The sequence below is a fragment of the Barbus barbus genome (assembly GCF_936440315.1).
Source record: "Barbus barbus genome assembly, chromosome: 33".
In the NCBI taxonomy this organism is placed as follows: Eukaryota; Metazoa; Chordata; class Actinopteri; order Cypriniformes; family Cyprinidae; genus Barbus; species Barbus barbus.
In genome coordinates this window covers 25,764,020-25,781,493 of record NC_136761.1, presented here as the reverse complement: position 1 = coordinate 25,781,493, position 17,474 = coordinate 25,764,020, and positions in this window count along the sequence as shown.

The following is a 17,474-nucleotide window of genomic DNA, read 5'->3' as shown; positions in this document are numbered from 1 at the left end:
TATTAATGATCATTTAGACGTTTGTGTGAAGCGCTCTCAAGCGCTGCTCCAGAGGACCTGCGACTATAAGAAACTCTTTAAAGATAAAAACATCTGCTATATGACAGCTTGCTATTTTCTCATTAAAATAAAAAAGTAATAATTAGGGTTAAAGAGTGTCTCACTGCTTTGACATTGTCTTTTTTTATTTTTGTCTTTGATTTTTACATAATATATTTATGTATATTATATTGTGATGTGATGACAATGTACTTTTCCAGAACAAGCACTCCTTATACATTTCACTTAGGAGTGGTATTAAGGAAGACAAAAACAAGCAAAAGGGAACCGAAAACAGCCCACAAGTGAACAGAAACTGGACATCAATAACACCAAGTGTCAGTCATTTTCATTTGTTTTTTTTTTTTTTATATATTGTTGCAGTAAAACATGGATTTGCTCTACTCCCTTGATGCTCTGTATCTAACCTTTTTAATCTGCATGTCTCACAACCTCTGTCAGCTTCTCTAATCAATATATAGCTTAAAAAATGCATAGGTTTACATAAGGCATATCATGCTTGAAAGGCCAGGTCCAACAACTCTTATTGCATTGTTTGACAAAAATAAGTTATCAAATATTGCAGAGAAAACATAACTGTAATAACAAATGAATCTCAAATCCAACCCTGGTGAAAAGACCAGCATATGTCGTGCTTTGAATGCTGATGAGCTATTGTCTTCGCTGTGGGTGTTTAACCAGCATAATTTAAACTGAACCAGTACAAGAATTCTTATTTATCTAAGATGTTTTAAAGCAAGAAACGAAAAAAATCTTCGAAATTCAGACAGTAGAACCACATGAAAATAGAAAATAGAACCACCAAGGTCCCTCGTAGTCTTGTCAACAAGACCTTGTTGATGTGGTAAAGAGTCAAGAGGGCATGAGAACCGGAGGTCTCCCGAAATTATTTCCTGGAGGAATGAATGATATTTTTGAAAAGACTTCATTAAGATGGCATATTTTTTTCTATGCACTGAACCTCACAAATTTTTCTTCTAATTTTTTCCAATGTGCTCTCTTTGTAACCGATATTGCTGTCCAGTCCAGTCATCAGCCAGACAGAACCATTATTATGCCTCCGGTACTCTGTCTTGCCAAATATAAATTGGACGGCACTTTTTACTAAATCAACAAAAACAGAGATTCTGGTGAGCTGAGAGCGAGCAAGCTCTGCTTACAGTAGCATTCAGTTCACTCTATGTTATGAATGGCACTATGAGTAAACCTTCACCATAGACCTGTAACATATCCTCGCACACAAAGTATATAATTACCTTGTATTCATGTCTTTCTGCTCTGTCATGTGCAGAGCGAAATTACTAAGGCACCTATTCATTGTTCCTGTGAAATCTCACTCCCACTCCTCCAGCAGAGTGGCAGAGAAATTGAAAAACAGTCACTTTTCTGTTCAGCATCCTGGTACAATGCCAGCGTTACTAGAGAAATGTGCAAATGCTGGTATTTCTCTTCATTATGGAAAATAGGTCGACTGCTTCCCTCTAGGTATGTGTAAAGGGTGAATGAACAGCGAGTGCATTCAAATGTTAGTCATACATCTTTCATGATTGTGTGTGCACCTGTTTGTGTTGACATGAAGTATATATTTAAAACTTGCTCTTGAGTTATCTTTATACCAGCAGACAAAACAAATATGATAAGAGTTTTATTTTCTTAATCAATTAAACTGCTGCCAGTGTAAGGTCTGAAACATCTATGCAATGGTGTGTTCCATTTATCTGATGCTGAAAATTCCAAGTTTTCACTAGGAACTTTTAACTTTTCAATTTTAAACCCGACTTCAGAATCCAAACTGGCTGCTCAGTACATGAACAGAATATACTGATTAATAGCACTTTTGTGTCTCAGTAAACTCAGTGGTGCACACATCTGTGGATACTTCAGCACTATCAGTGCCAAAAAGCTTCTAATGTGTTTTTATCAACTGTTGTTAACAATCCAATATCCTCATATTTTAATGTGTCATTGCTTTCCAAAATATGCCTGACCATAATTCATACCACAATGTAAGTATATCCTCCAATCTCAGCGTTGCTTAGCAGTTATTATCATAAAAAATGGGCCCAGCGGCCACAAAAGGGCACCATAAAATGACAAATGAAACATCTCAGTTCCATAAGCTTCACAGACACACACACAACCACCATCACAAACATGCAAGACACATTTAAGTGTACAATTTGGCACGTCTATCACTTTTAGCTTTGTTTTTGGGCATCTAATTAAATATGGTGTTAAAGGAATAGTTATAATTCTGTCATTATTTACTCTCCCTTTTGTCATTCCAAACCTAATTTTCTTCTGCAGAACAAAATATATTTTGATTAATGTTGGTAATTAAACAATTAGAAAATTGGCTATCATTGCACAGAGTAAAAAAGTCCTGTCATATCTCAAATTATATTTTTCCCCCCAGCTCCGACATCTGACTTCCAAGGTGAATAAAATGAAGCACAAGTAATGTATGTGAATGCAGATGCTTCCAGCAACACTATTTGTGTAGGCATGCACACATCTTAGTCACGTATCTGTTACAGACTTTAAATATCAGCCAATATTAGATATTTAACTGTGCATGCTAAGTGGAATATTTAGCAAACCTCAAAATGAAAATATATTATAATTATAATTGTATTATAATTAATTGTAGCACCTTGAGTGTAAGAAAGGCGCACTACAAATACATTTTATTATTATTATTATAATTCTGTCATCATTTCCTCATCCTCATGTCCTTCCAAACCTGCATGACTTTCTTTCTTCTGCGAAACACAAGATATTTTAAAGAATGTTGGTAATCAAACAATTTGGCGACCATTGGCTTCCACTGTATAGAGGGGAAACTGTTTTTTTTTAGTAAACTATCCATTTAACTCTAAGAACGATCCATTCTCCTTCAACATTTTGGTCCGTAGAGTAGCAATGTGTTAAAGTTTAACAGCAAATGTTCATCAGTTGCTATTATTAAGTAATTCCTTGAGATTTAGTTCAGGTCAGTGATCCCTGTCTCCAAACAACCTTCTTAATGGATAATGAATAATGACTGACATATTAGAAAGGGCTCCATCTTCAGCTGCTTCCAGACACTACATTACACTTGACCCACGTTTTATTGACTCTGAGTTAAAGATGTTGATATTGATGGCAGGCTGCTCGGTCATGCCCTTCCTCGAAGTGGCCGGTGTCAGAGCACACTGGTCTGGTCCGGCGCAATTCCTTTGATGGACGCAATCAGGGGCCTTTGGTTTGCTTGAGATGAGAGAAATTAGCAGCTCCCCAGAGAGAACGAAAGAAAGGTCGGGGAGCATAAAGGAAGAGATGAGGCTGAGAAACACTTCTCTGGCTCTTCTGCTCTTCCGCTATTACCCACAACTGGCTAGGATTTCAGAGAAAGCATCTGCCAATGCTTAAGGCAGCAAATATTCCTCCTGAACCGTGAGGGTTTGCTGTACCCAGAGGAATCAGGACTGATTCAGAAGTTATGCTGTGCAATATTATTGGATTTAAGTTCTCCTCACACCAGGGACAAACAAGGATATATTTGAAGCTCAGTTGCTTGAACTTGTTTGGACGGCTAAAGTTTTCCATTGTACTTTACGAGCTCTTAGCTTATGATGCACACCGAGCACAAAGTGGAAACCAAAACGGGATAATGTGTTTGTGCATTTGCCCAGACTATTAAGTGACCAAGTGGTTCTTTCTTAACTATATTTAATGTCTCACCCAGACAAATGCATTTAGACTAGGGGGATACTGGCTTTTAGCTTATCTCCATTGCAGCCATTGCACTTTTATTGAGCATTTGAGCTTTTCACAGACTTCACTGTGGAATTTGTTACAACATTACATTAACAGGGTCTACCGATATGACCAAAAAAGAAGAAGAAAAAAAAAAAAAAATATATATATATATATATATATATATTATAAATATAAAACATTACATGGTAACACTTTAGAATAGGGAACACTTATTCACTATTAACTTCAAATTTTCCCTCAATAAATTCCTAATTTGCTGCTTATTAATAGTTAGTAAGGTAGTTGTTAAGTTTAGGCATAGAGTAGGATTAGGGATGTAGAATAAGGTCATGTAGAATAACACATTAATATGTGCTTAATTATTACTAATAAATGGCTAATATTTTACTAATATGCATGCAAATAACAACTAGTTAAGGGACCCTAAAATAAAGAGTTACCCGTCATATTTGAAGAAAATCCTTATAACTTGTAAACATACAACACATTTGAATAAAAATCAGCCAGGAATATACTTTACAGTGCTCCACAAATTACAGTATATTAAAAAAACTAAACATTAAATCATTATAAATCTAGTTTTCATCTCTAGTAGACTATCCACATTTATATTTGTATCCACATTTGCAAATGTATTTTGGCATATGGAGTAACTAAACATATTTTCAATTGCAGAAATATGTATTTCAATGACCTTCACAGTTTACAACATATTTAAACAGGGTATTTGGGCATTTTCTGCAAGTTTATATGAGGACATGCTCACTAATCAGCAACTGTAATATCAAGGCAAAGTTTATTTTGCAGCAGTAAATGATATGCAAGAACTGAATTCCCACAGAGCGTCTTAGAAAGGATAAATCATGAAAAATAAACTCATAACACCATGCAAAAGCAGACCTGATGAGCCAGACGTGGACTCTGTTTGTATGTTTGTTGTACCGAGTTGGCTTTGATCATCTTTTTTTCTCCTGAAGTTCACAGCTGTGTCTGCGTCCAGATCTCTGGTCTTTTAAAATTAGCTGATCAACATCAAACAAATGACAAAAAACTGCTTGTCTATATAACAGCCGGCCTCAGCTCCTCAGCATCCACCCACACATCTTTGTTTGTGTGTCCATCTGATCCAAATTGATGTCGTTGCACATGCCGTGTGTGTCTGAGACAAGTCTGGATGCCAAATAGACCTTTTAGTAAATAGATGGGGGAATATAAATACAGCTTTTGATGAACTAAGATTACTGTACCTGTCATTCACTCAAGATACAGAGGGGAGTCTGACAGAACGCTGTAATGAGTTATATTATTTTGCTGTTTGCCGTTGTCAGGTATGGTCTTGGTAGGCAAGAGTAGCGTTCTAAAGTTTCAAATGATTTATGCAGATGCAACAGGAAGGACACAAGTGAAACAGGCTGAGTGTCCTTTCTTGCAGTACCATTGTAACAGAGAGATTACATGATGAGATTTGTAAACGGCTGTATCATGACAATCCCTTTATAATCATGTGTGGCTAAATGTTATTTCTCCAAACACTTCATACAGTATGTAGAATAAAGAGGTAATTTATTTCACATAATTCAAACATCTTTTGCTACCCACAATGTGGTAAACAAAACACTCTCACGGTGCAAAATTCTCACAGTGCAAAATATACTGTATTTATATATTAGGGATGTGCATCTCTGATGCAATACACATCTCAATGCATAGCCAATGATACGATACATTAAAGATACAGATGAAGCAGCTACAGGAATCGATATAAATAAATCATTTTATACCAATGCAAATATGTAAGAAATTATACATCATGATACAAATTCCAACTCCAATGCACACGTTTTTAAATCGATACATTGCATCGTTAACTTTTATGCCGATGCACCAATGGAAATGTCTATTCTCTAATATTAACCATGTATTAGTGCTAATTAAGCACATATTAATGCCTTATTTTACATGACCTTATTCTACATCCTACCCAATACCTAAACTTAACAACTACCTTACTAACTATTAATAAGCAGCAAATTAGGAATTTATTGAGGGAAAAGTCGTAGTTAATAGTTAACAAGTATTACCTATTCTAAAGTGTGAGCTTTCTATCTATTCCACTGACCCCCTTAAATCAAGCCACCTGCACTAGGAGAAATAAACACTATACAATTGCTGGCAGAGAGTATGAGAACAGAGAAAACCAGATGATTTGGTTCTTGAAATATTTCAGTCGATAATGAATTCTCAGATTTTTGACCGGCATTGTGAAGAACTTGAGATAACCCTGGCGTTTTTCTCATCAGAAAAAGTCTCCATTTGCTCTTCATCAATCCCAGAGCTGTCTGGGAGAAACATCTGAGATATTAAAGATATCTTCATTGAGGTATTATAGTCTATAGGGTGTTATTTGATCGTTCCATATAACACTCTCTCTCGATGAGCTGATTTTCACAATGTCAATCAATCACTGACATAAACTAGTTCAATCTCATTTTTAACTTCCTCTTGATGCCAGTCGATTAGGGAGGAAGGCAAAAATGTACACAGTTAAATGATAATATTCCACATTCATTCAGCACAACTGACAAAAATACCAGCACGGTTAATATGAGAGGAGAGTGACATACTTGATTACTCATTCACTGCAGCTGCGGAGCTCGAGCGTTGTGTATTATGAAGTCTGTGACAAATAGAGACTGTCACAGTCTGTCTGCAATAAAGCTGAAATACTTCAGTATTATTTGTGATCATTTCAAGTTTCTCCCGTAACTCAGAACAACGCTGTTTATTTTTATACATATAGTTGCAATGCTACTTGCAATGACAGCAGGCAGGTCAGTGCATTCAATAAGAAATAACAATCCACATGAATAAGATGTGCAAGTGGTCACGTCCGCTTAGACTTCTAAGTAACTAGAACACAATGTACAAGCTTTCTGCCTATAGAAATGCAGTTGCTCAGATTCAAACGTTTCACTGGCACATTCTGTTGGTGGGCAGCAATGCATGAGGATAATTAACTCAAGGATCTAACTGTGCAAGAATGACTAAGATCTGTAAAAATACCTTCTCTTTATGAGGCCTGTTAGCTGCACACTGAGTTTACATAATTGTCTGAGAAATTATACTTACCCCACATGCACTTTCAAAGACTGCAGGTATATTTTCTTTTGTTTGCTCTATCAGTGGTTCTCAACTGGCCTTTGAGGAAAAAGGTAAGCCTACTGATAATTTTCTGCTAGGACATTATCAGAACATTTCCTTCCTTTAACCCTACACAACATGCGTAATTCAAAATACAGGTAAAACAACTGTGAAAATTCCTTCATCTCAACAGAACATTATGCCCTGTTTTTACAGACTTTTCATAGACAGTAGTTTTGCTTTTATACCATATCTATGGATGCCGGTTTTTTTCTGGCTTTTTTTCTCACTATTCTGACGCCTTTTCTCAGAACTGTGAGATACAAATGTACAATTGCGAGTTATAAAGTCCAATTCAGAGGAAAAAAGACTATTTTCTTATATTTACATTCGTAATTATTATTTTAGAACTAGTTTATATCTCACAATTCTGAGGAAAAGAAGTCAAAATTTTCAGATAAAAAGTTTCACCAGACATCAGGTGGTGACCCAAACCCAGCAGCAGAATTGTTTATCAGACAAAAATAACTGAATGTATTCAAAATTGAAGACTGAAAAATATATCGATATTACCATGAATGCACAAAGTTAAAAATATGTACAACTATTATATAACACAGGCTAATATTTTTTGAATATTACATGCATGATTGGCACTTTTGTTGTATTGCTGTTGCTTGATATTTGATATTTCATTGTCAATGCTTATTTCTCCTAACCATGCTAAATGCAATCTATAGAAAATCTCAAAATGATAATTTATTTTTCATCTCATAAATTATAATTGTAATAATGATGATTTTGTGATGCCTAAAGAATATCTGTATTGGCCATACATTTTTATATTGGTGCACTCCTATTTTTAGCTTTTTGCCAATAATTCACTATACAAAAACACGGTTGCGAACACATATTTAATGTAGTCTGGGTTGCATTTTCTTCCATTGTGATCATATCACAAAACCTGATCGTATATGCCTAATTTGGCTGCCCTTACGAAATGGCAAAATAAAATGTGCATTTGATGTCAAGAACAAAAGCTATGGGATGCATCGTCTGCTACCTTTAAAAAAAAAAACCCTTTGGGTGTATTTATGCATGATTATATAGTTGCATTTTATTATTTGCACTTATAGCTGTCCATGACCCACTATTTGAGAAAAACAGACACCTTAGAAATTCACCCAATTCAATTTGTGTTGACTGAACAATTCAATGTGTGTGTTTTGTTCTCTTTGGAAGAAACTACGGACCATCCACTTTTCTTTGAGAGCAAACCTCTCATCATCCTTTGTGAGATGAGCCGGGTCAGGGTCAGCACAGACGCTCATAAAGCTTGCTGATTTTAAATTGGTTTTTCACTTCCACCAAAAACAGATAACATTTGCAGACAACACAGAAGCCGTACGGCATGACAAAACGCAACCTTGACAGGGAATATAGTTGAACGAATATTTATCTATAAAATTATTCGTCAGACAATATGTTTTGTTCTGCTGAGTTAATTGGGTGTCATTTATCAAGCGTGGACAAACAACTGTGCTGATATAACAAGTGCAGAGTTGTGCCAAAAGACACGTCCACAGAACAAAAGCCTGGAGTGAGTCCACAGGCCTGTCAGGACCAAGCCAAACTTTCACACTGATGAGTTTGTGGAACTGTTAGCTAATGTGAAGACTGAATCTGGTAAGCCTGAAAACTCAAAGTAACCATAATTGTATATATAATCTGTAATCTATATAATCTACATTGCTCTGTTCATAATGTACATACAATCCCTACATTGCATTCCTATTTATATTCTGTATATACTCTGCTCAATACTGTATATAGCAATTCCACTGTACATTCTGTAAATCATATCTTCACTTACTCTGGACTTATATGTATATAAAACACTATATTCTTGCACTTCTGGTTAGATGCTAACTGCATTTCATTAGCTCTGTACTTGTACTCTGCATAATGACAATAAAGTTGAATATAATCTAATCTAATCTAATTTGACATTAAAGCATCTCATTCATATCCTCCATACAGGACCGATATCATACTGACTGAAGAGCAAGTGCTTGAAGTATATTCGTGAACAGTATTTCCAAAAGAATGTGAGTTATTAAGTCAAGCAGGAGCAAAAAGAACATGAAGGTCTCCTCATGAAAGAACATGATAATACTGGCATGTTATGCAGGGGAACAATAATTACAGCAAGCCTCGTGATAATTCATCATAATTATAAATCATATATATATTTGGTAACACTTTAGAAGAGGGAAAACTTATTCACTATTAACTACAAACTTTCCCTCGATAAATTCCTAATTTGCTGCTTATTAATATTTAGTAAGGTAGTTGTAAAGTTTAGGTAGTGGTATAGGATTAGGGATGTATAATAAGGCATTAATATGTGTTTAATTAGTACTAATAAATGTCTATGAATCTATGTATATGCATGCTAATAAGCAACTAGTTAAGAGACCCTAAAATAAAGTATCACCATATAATATAGGTAGACAGACAGACAGACAGACAGACAGAGACAGACAGACAGACAGACAGACAGACAGAGACAGACATACAGACAGACATACAGAGACAGACAGACAGACATACAGACAGAGACAGACAGACAGACAGAGACAGACATACAGACAGACATACAGAGACAGACAGACAGACATACAGACAGAGACAGACAGACAGACAGACAGACAGAGACAGACATACAGACAGACATACAGAGACAGACAGACAGACATACAGACAGAGACAGACAGACAGACAGACAGAGACAGACATACAGACAGACATACAGAGACATACAGACAGACAGAGACAGACATACAGACAGACATACAGAGACAGACAGACAGACAGATATACAGACAGACATACAGACAGAGACAGATAGACAGACAGACAGAGACAGACATACAGACAGACAGACAGACAGACAGACAGACATGTGCTCTGCTGACCCCGCCCCTCTCTTCCGTGGGGTGACAAGCTATTTAGCCGTGGAACTATTTGCAAAGATTCATAAAAACTGTTATACTCACTTCTTCTGTAGGTGAGGCTGGATCACGAATGATTCACGTGGGCATAGGCACATTTAGGCAGACTGGGGATCAGCACATTCACTTCAAAGCGAAAGTAACATTAACAACGAGAGTTAATGACGACTGCTATATTCATTATAACATCCAACAACAACACACCTCAATCGCTTAATCGGAGACATTTTTGTTTTCCCCTGCACCTGAGTCGACACAATGGTGGACGGATGACAGCTCACTCAGGGCGGGTCTAAGCAGAGCTCTGGGTCTAGGGTAAGACGGTCTTGTCAATCAACTATAGTGGGAGGGGTCTATACAGAACTACGTCATTCTGACAGGAATCTCAGAACAGCCTGATTTGAGAAAGGGATTTTAAAATAGGGATTTAAAAAAAACACTGGGTGGATTTTTATCATTATAGGATGGATGTGTACCATAGACTGTAAAAAAAAGATTGACGACGAGTCTCTGCTTCCTTCCATTATAGAAAAGTGAAGCGAATACAGTATGGCCGCTGGCATCTTGAGTAAATGACATCATTTGGAGCCGGAGTCTGCGCAGTAGTGTCGTGAAGTGGAGCCGCGGTATCAAACTCCCTCCCAAACTCCCACAGACCCAATCAACCATAACAACATGCCCCGTTTCTATTGCATCAAATTACTAGCTAAAATCAAACTTATCACAAAAACGAACAATTGAACATATATCAGCATGATAACAACTACCTTAAATGACCAAAACCATATTTCGGAAACTTGGATTGGAAGTAATTTATTTTTTATTTTGACTGAAGTCCCATTCGTTTACATGGAGAGGGCGGGGTTTATGACCTGTACTGCAGCCAGCCACCAGGGGGCAATCAAAGGACCCGCAGCTTCACTTTTATTAAGGACGAGTGAGACACACCCGATGTGTACACACACTTCCAACATACATTTATGTTCAAACAACTCGAAAAGTGAATTTTGGTTCCGATGACCCCTTTAATTTATTGTTACTTTCTGTTTCTTTGTAATTTACTAGCAATTTCTGAAAGAAAAAGTGAAAATTTCACCAACAATTTTGTTTTGGTGAATCATTTTTCCACTGTCACACCCTTGAACTGTTTTTGTTGTGTTTTCCTTCCCCATTGTACTCTGTGACCTAGTTTTCCCGTCTATGTCTGATTGTATCCTTTGGTTCAGGTGTGTCTCCTTAATTATCCTCATTTGCCAATGTATTTAGTTGTAGTGTGTTCCTGTGTTCCCTAATCAGTGTAAAAGTTGAGTTGTGCATCTGTTACCTGTCTGTCGTCTGTGACATACCTTCTGCGTGGATTAATTAAAGACTATTTATGTTCATATTCTTCCACTCATTGTACACCACACCCCCTGACATCCACAATCTGTAACAACTACAAACATCTTTAAAGCACATCTATGAAGCCTATTTCTTTTTCACCAGAGTTCCATTTTTTAATACATCAATCAAAATGAAAATATAAGGAACCAATACCATGATGTTGAAAGCTGCTGCTTCATTTTAAAAGCCCTTCAAAAAAAAAAATGACACTAAGAGACATCTACGGTAATGTATTGAAATCTACATATTGCTTGGGGGGAAATAAAAACAGAATACACAGTACCTTTTGAATATGTGCTGTTAAAAGAGAAACTGATACAACATTTACAAGCAGGGACTAAAGCTAACCAGACAGACCTGGTGCCCCTGAGCTTTGTGACAAATGAACATTTGCACAGATTATTATAAGAACCCCTTATGCTATAAAAACATCCTTCATCTAAAAGACAACAAGTGCTACCTGTTGAGATCTCAAGCTAATTACACTGGTCTTTTGGTCTTTTGGCACCAGCTCAGGTCATGCAGTTTTTGAGTCTTTATTATACGCCTTTGTCAAATTCATTAAACCAAATGAACCACCAGGCTCTTCAATAACAAAGACTGATCAAATACATGAGGCCTTGGCAGGTTTTCAAATGAATTTGCATATACATCAAAGAAACTAGAGAATACTGAATGTGTGCAGTTTAAATGATCTTCCCTTTTATTTGTCATATTAAACTAAAGAACACCTGCTTCAAATACACCTAAAGTGACATCAGGACTCTGACGCTCAACAGAAAAGAGAGAATTATCACCTCAACTCCAAACACTCATTTTCTCATAAAAAAAAGAACATTTAATGTCTCCACTTTTTTAGATTAGCAACATGAAGTTTCTGCATCCTCACCAGCATCTCCTGAAATTGAGCAAATATTGGGATGACTTGAAAGTAGCTAAACATACTGCCAAACTTGTTATCTCAGTGAAGCGGCTGCCGCTGCTGACTCCACTTACTAATTTGTATTCTGTACAAATATTTCCCTGGAATAAAACCCTCAGGTGACACAGGTCAGGGTGGAAAATGCGATCGGCTATCTGGTCCACTTTCAATCTTACAGCAACCCAAGAAACCCAAAAAACAAGACTGGTTAACATACTCTGTGGACAGAAACAAAAAACACACACTTTATTTTAAGGAGCAATCCTCAGTATTAACTAGTTGCTTTCTAGCATGCATATTGGCTGTTTATTTGTACTTAATAAACGTCTTATTCTGCATATTTTAGATCCCCTAATCCTACTCTACACCTTACCTTAACAACTACCTTACTAACTATTATTAATAAGCAGCAAATTATCAGTTTATTAAGACATAGTTAATAGTTAAAATTCATAGTTCATTTAAAAAATATATATTTAAAAAACTAACAAACATGACAAAACACAAAATGAAAATATAAGTACTGCATAGATAGATAGATAGATGCAATTTCACAAGGCTGTGCTAGCTAATGCTGACTACAGAACATTAAAAATGTTCAAAATTGAGCAATACGAACAATAAGCTAAGTGTCTGTGAATGAAAAGTTCTGTGAGAGTGGCTTAAGGCATCTCAGAGGTTGTTAGCACTGTTACGACTTGGCAGTTGGAAGTAGATCTTGTCTGTCTCTGAGTAAACAGACTGACAAGACTAATCAAGTCGTGTGGCTTCAAACTGCAGGGGAGATGGAGAGAGGAGTCCAGACATAGGCTGCCTGCATGTCAAACAACTATACATGTGTGGATAACACAAGCAGATTATACAGCACAACAACCGGATTGGTGCGCTGACCAAATACAGACAAAAGGAAATGAATTAAACCAGGGTCCGTCAGAAACACTGATCAAAAATCGATCACAGCTAATGCAATAAACTCTGAGGTCTGAAAAAAGCAGGCGAGATGTGTCAGCAGATAAGATGCATCACCCGCCAATCCATCAAAATGCAGAATTTTTGCCATGTGACCATAAATTAACACGTGGAGGAAAAGTGATAAGCTTTATGCTGAAAACTATTTTTGAATATCATTGCATTTTCTACATGATGTAAAATGATTTGAAAATGTCATATTATACAGTAAATGTACAAATTATTATTCAAATGTTTAAGGTCAGTAAGACTGCAAGAGTGCATTTGTTTGATCAAAAATGCAGTATTTTAAAATGAAATTTAATCCTGTGATGCAAAGTTGAATTTTCAGCATCATTACTCCAGTGTCACATAATCCTTCAGATATCATATTAATATGCTCATTTGCTGCTCAAGAAACATTTCTTATTATCAAAAAAATTAATTTGAGGAATCCATGACACACAGAAAAAAGAAAAAAAAATTAAGACATTTATTCAGCAAGTACGCATTAAATGGATCAAAAGTGAGAGTGAAAACATTTATTATATCACAAAAGATATCAAATAAATGTTGTTCAATTAACTTTCTATTCATTAAAGAATCCTGAAAAATACACAAAAATATTAAGCATAAAAACTAATAAGAACCATTATTAATAATTGAGCACCAATAATATTTGAGCAGCAAATAAGCATACTAGAATAATTTCTGATGGATCACGTGACACTGAAGACTGGAGTACTGATGCAGACAATTCAGCTTTGCATCACGGGAATAAATTATATTTTAAAATACATTAAAACTAGTTATTTAAAATTGCTTTAATGTTTTACAATATTGTTGTTTTACTGTATTAAATAAATGTAGCCTTGGTGAGCATAAGAGATTTGTTTATTTCAAAAACATAAGACTTATTTCAAAAATATAATATTCAAAACTTCTGACCGTTAGTATAAGCACATATACATATACCTATATACTTTACCTTCATCTCCTTTAAAGTAAAGGCCAAAAAGTGGCACAGCTTACCCCACATTACCTATCTGCACTTATAGACCTGACACTCTTTTTGCATAAAGACCATTGCAGTTTCAAACCCGATGGTTTTACTGTCCCTGCTGTTCATACTAGACGTCCTATCCACCCACACTTACCCTTAATGAGATCCATAATGTGAGGAACAGTCACTACTTAACCCTGATCAGGAATGTAAATGCACAATAGTAATGGAGCAGGCAAACTTCCCATCAGAGTGAAATGTACAAAGGCGCCTTTGACTCCCTGCTGAGCGCTTGTGTCTCTCCTTGAGGTGTCCAGACTGAAGCACTCGCTCATTTACCATCTCGAGGGGATAGAGTTTCTTCAATTGCACTTCTAGCTCCGACTCTCTCCTCACTTTCCAGCTAGACAAATATTTGCTACGTAGATGCAATCATTTTCGAAAGAATTGCAGGAAATGATTTCTGGAACTTGACGTGGACCAGACGTTTTCAAAGTATCTCAGGCTCATTGTAACATGTGATTAAACAGTCTATTGCTGAGAACCAGTAACATGATTACAGCGCAGATTATTCCCACAGACAAAGACTCAATTGTGTGTGTGGGTAGGTTGCAATGAAGGTGGAGAGAGCGAAATTAAATGCCACCACCTGTAGATATCATTCAGCTACGGTTTGTAGAAGGCAGGAAAGTTGTATTATGAAACCTGGTATAATCATGAACTCTGCAGGGAGTGCAAAGACTCATTTTTCACACATCTCTCACACACTGGTATTCATCTGTCCTGCAGCAAATATTCACCAGCGTGTGCTTGCCATCAAAGCCATTTAATTTTCTCTAGTCTTGTCACAGCTTTAGCGATTCAATAACACTTTACATTAAGACACCCTCAGGCCATTCAAGATGTAGATGAGTTTGTTTCTTCATCAGAACAAATTTGGGGAAATGTATGGATCCTCACCAATGGATCCTCTGCAGTGAATGGGTGCCGTCAGAATCAGAGTCCAAACAGCTGATAAAAACATCACAATAATCCACAAGCAATCCACACCACTCCTGTCCATCAGTTAACATCTGATGAAGCCAAATGTCATCATTAAACCATTATTAAGACGTCTTTAACTTGAAACTGCCAATTCTGGCTAAAATACCAGTCCATAATAACACTTCCATTATAGTGAAAAAGTCCATCCCGTTTTCATCTCACATCCAAATTCACCTATATTTGTTTTGGACTGTTTTCAGTTGTAAACTCTGTCTTGTCTTTGCATATTTCTCTTCTAATTCAGACAAGACAATCTTTTCACTGGAAATATTATAGATAGAGGACTCATTTTTAGCTGGAAGCAACAGTCTGAAGACCTTAAAAAACACCTTAATGATGGATTTTTTTCCCTTATAAGCATGCAGCTTTTCACTTCATAAGACATTATCTGATGGACTGGAGTGGTATGGATTACTTGTGATTATTGTGATATGTTTATCAGATGTTTGGACTCTCATTCTGACGGCACCCATTCACTGCAGAGGATCCATTGGAGAGCAAGTGATGTAATGCTACATTTCTCCAAATCTGTTCTGATGAAGAAACAAACTCATATACATCTTGGATGGCCTGAGGGTAAATATAGTTTAAGCAAATTTTCTTATTTTTTATGTTAAGTTCAACATTTGCTGATTAATTATTGAATTGAGTCTTATATCTGTTCACATTAGTTAATGGAAGGAACATGAACAAACAATCAATAATTATATTTCTATTAAGAAACATTAACAAAAATGAATAAATGCTTTATATCAAAGTCCGTTAAAACTAATGCATTAACTAATTCTAACAAAGTCTAACCTAATAATGCATTCACATACAAAGCATTTTTTAACCATCAAATCTATCCGATATCAATATGATGTAGTGCTCATGTGAATGAGATGCAGAAGGAAAACAACCTTGCTGGGAGGAAAAGCAGCATGGGTTTATTTGTGTGCGGTACGTGTTTTATGAGCAGAGGCTAAAACTACGGCAATCTGAACAAGGGTCATGTTTTTACAAAAGCTACACGCATCCACCGCTGCTGGGCTGAGGAAAAAAGAGTTTCTAATGTATCCCGAGCCCTTGAGACATAGATATTCATAGTCCATTCAGCCAAATGTCACTGATGCAGGGTTACGTACAGGCTAGTCATCTACTAATGTCTCGTTCAAAGTGAAAAGAGCAGAATGGAAACTGTGTTTTGATGACGAACTTGCTGTTTATAGGGCTTCAAGAATGCAGATACCTGCATGTCGGAGGGCAGATTCCTGAAGCAAAGAATATGAGTCAGCCACTATTCTGGGCTTGCATGCCTCGCTTGTTTTAGGATGCTTTTACATTAGAGTTAATGGGTGCAAAGTATGTACAAGTCATTGGTGTTTGGTGATGAGTTTTGGCTATTATTTGTATATAAAAACTGCAGTTGTTAAGCCCCTTCTGAAAAAGCGCAATCTTGATAACACCATATTGAGCAACTATAGACCAATATCAAATCTTCCTTTCATAAGTAAGATTATGGAAAAGGTAGTTTTTAATCAGCTGAACAACTACTTAAACTCAAATGGATATCTGGACAATTTTCAATCTGCTTTCCGATCAGTGCTGGTACTACTAGATCTTAGTGCTGCATTTGACACTGTCGATCACAACATACTTATAGAGAGACTGGAAAACTGGGTCGGGCTTTCTGGGATGGTACTCAAATGGTTCAGGTCATACTTAGAAGGGAGCGGTTATTATGTGAGTATAGGAGAGCATAAGTCTAAGTGGACGGCCATGACATGTGGAGTCCCACAAGGCTCAATTCTTGCACCGCTCTTGTTTAGCTTGTATATGCTCCCACTAAGTCAGATAATGAGGAAGAACCAAATTGCCTATCACAGCTATGCTGATGATACCCAGATTTACCTAGCCTTATCTCCAAATGACTACAGCCCCATTGACTCCCTCTGCAAATGCATTGATGAAATGAACAGTTGGATGTGCCAAAACTTTCTTCAGTTAAACAAGGAGAAAACTGAAGTCATTGCATTTGGAAACAAAGATGAAGTTCTCAAGGTGAATGCATACCTTGACTCTAGGGGTCAAACAACTAAAAATCAAGTAAAAAATCTTGGGGTGATTTTGGAGACAGACCTTAGCAGTGACTAAATCAGCATACTATCATCTCAAAAACATTGCAAGAATTAGATGTTTTGTTTCCAGTCAAGAC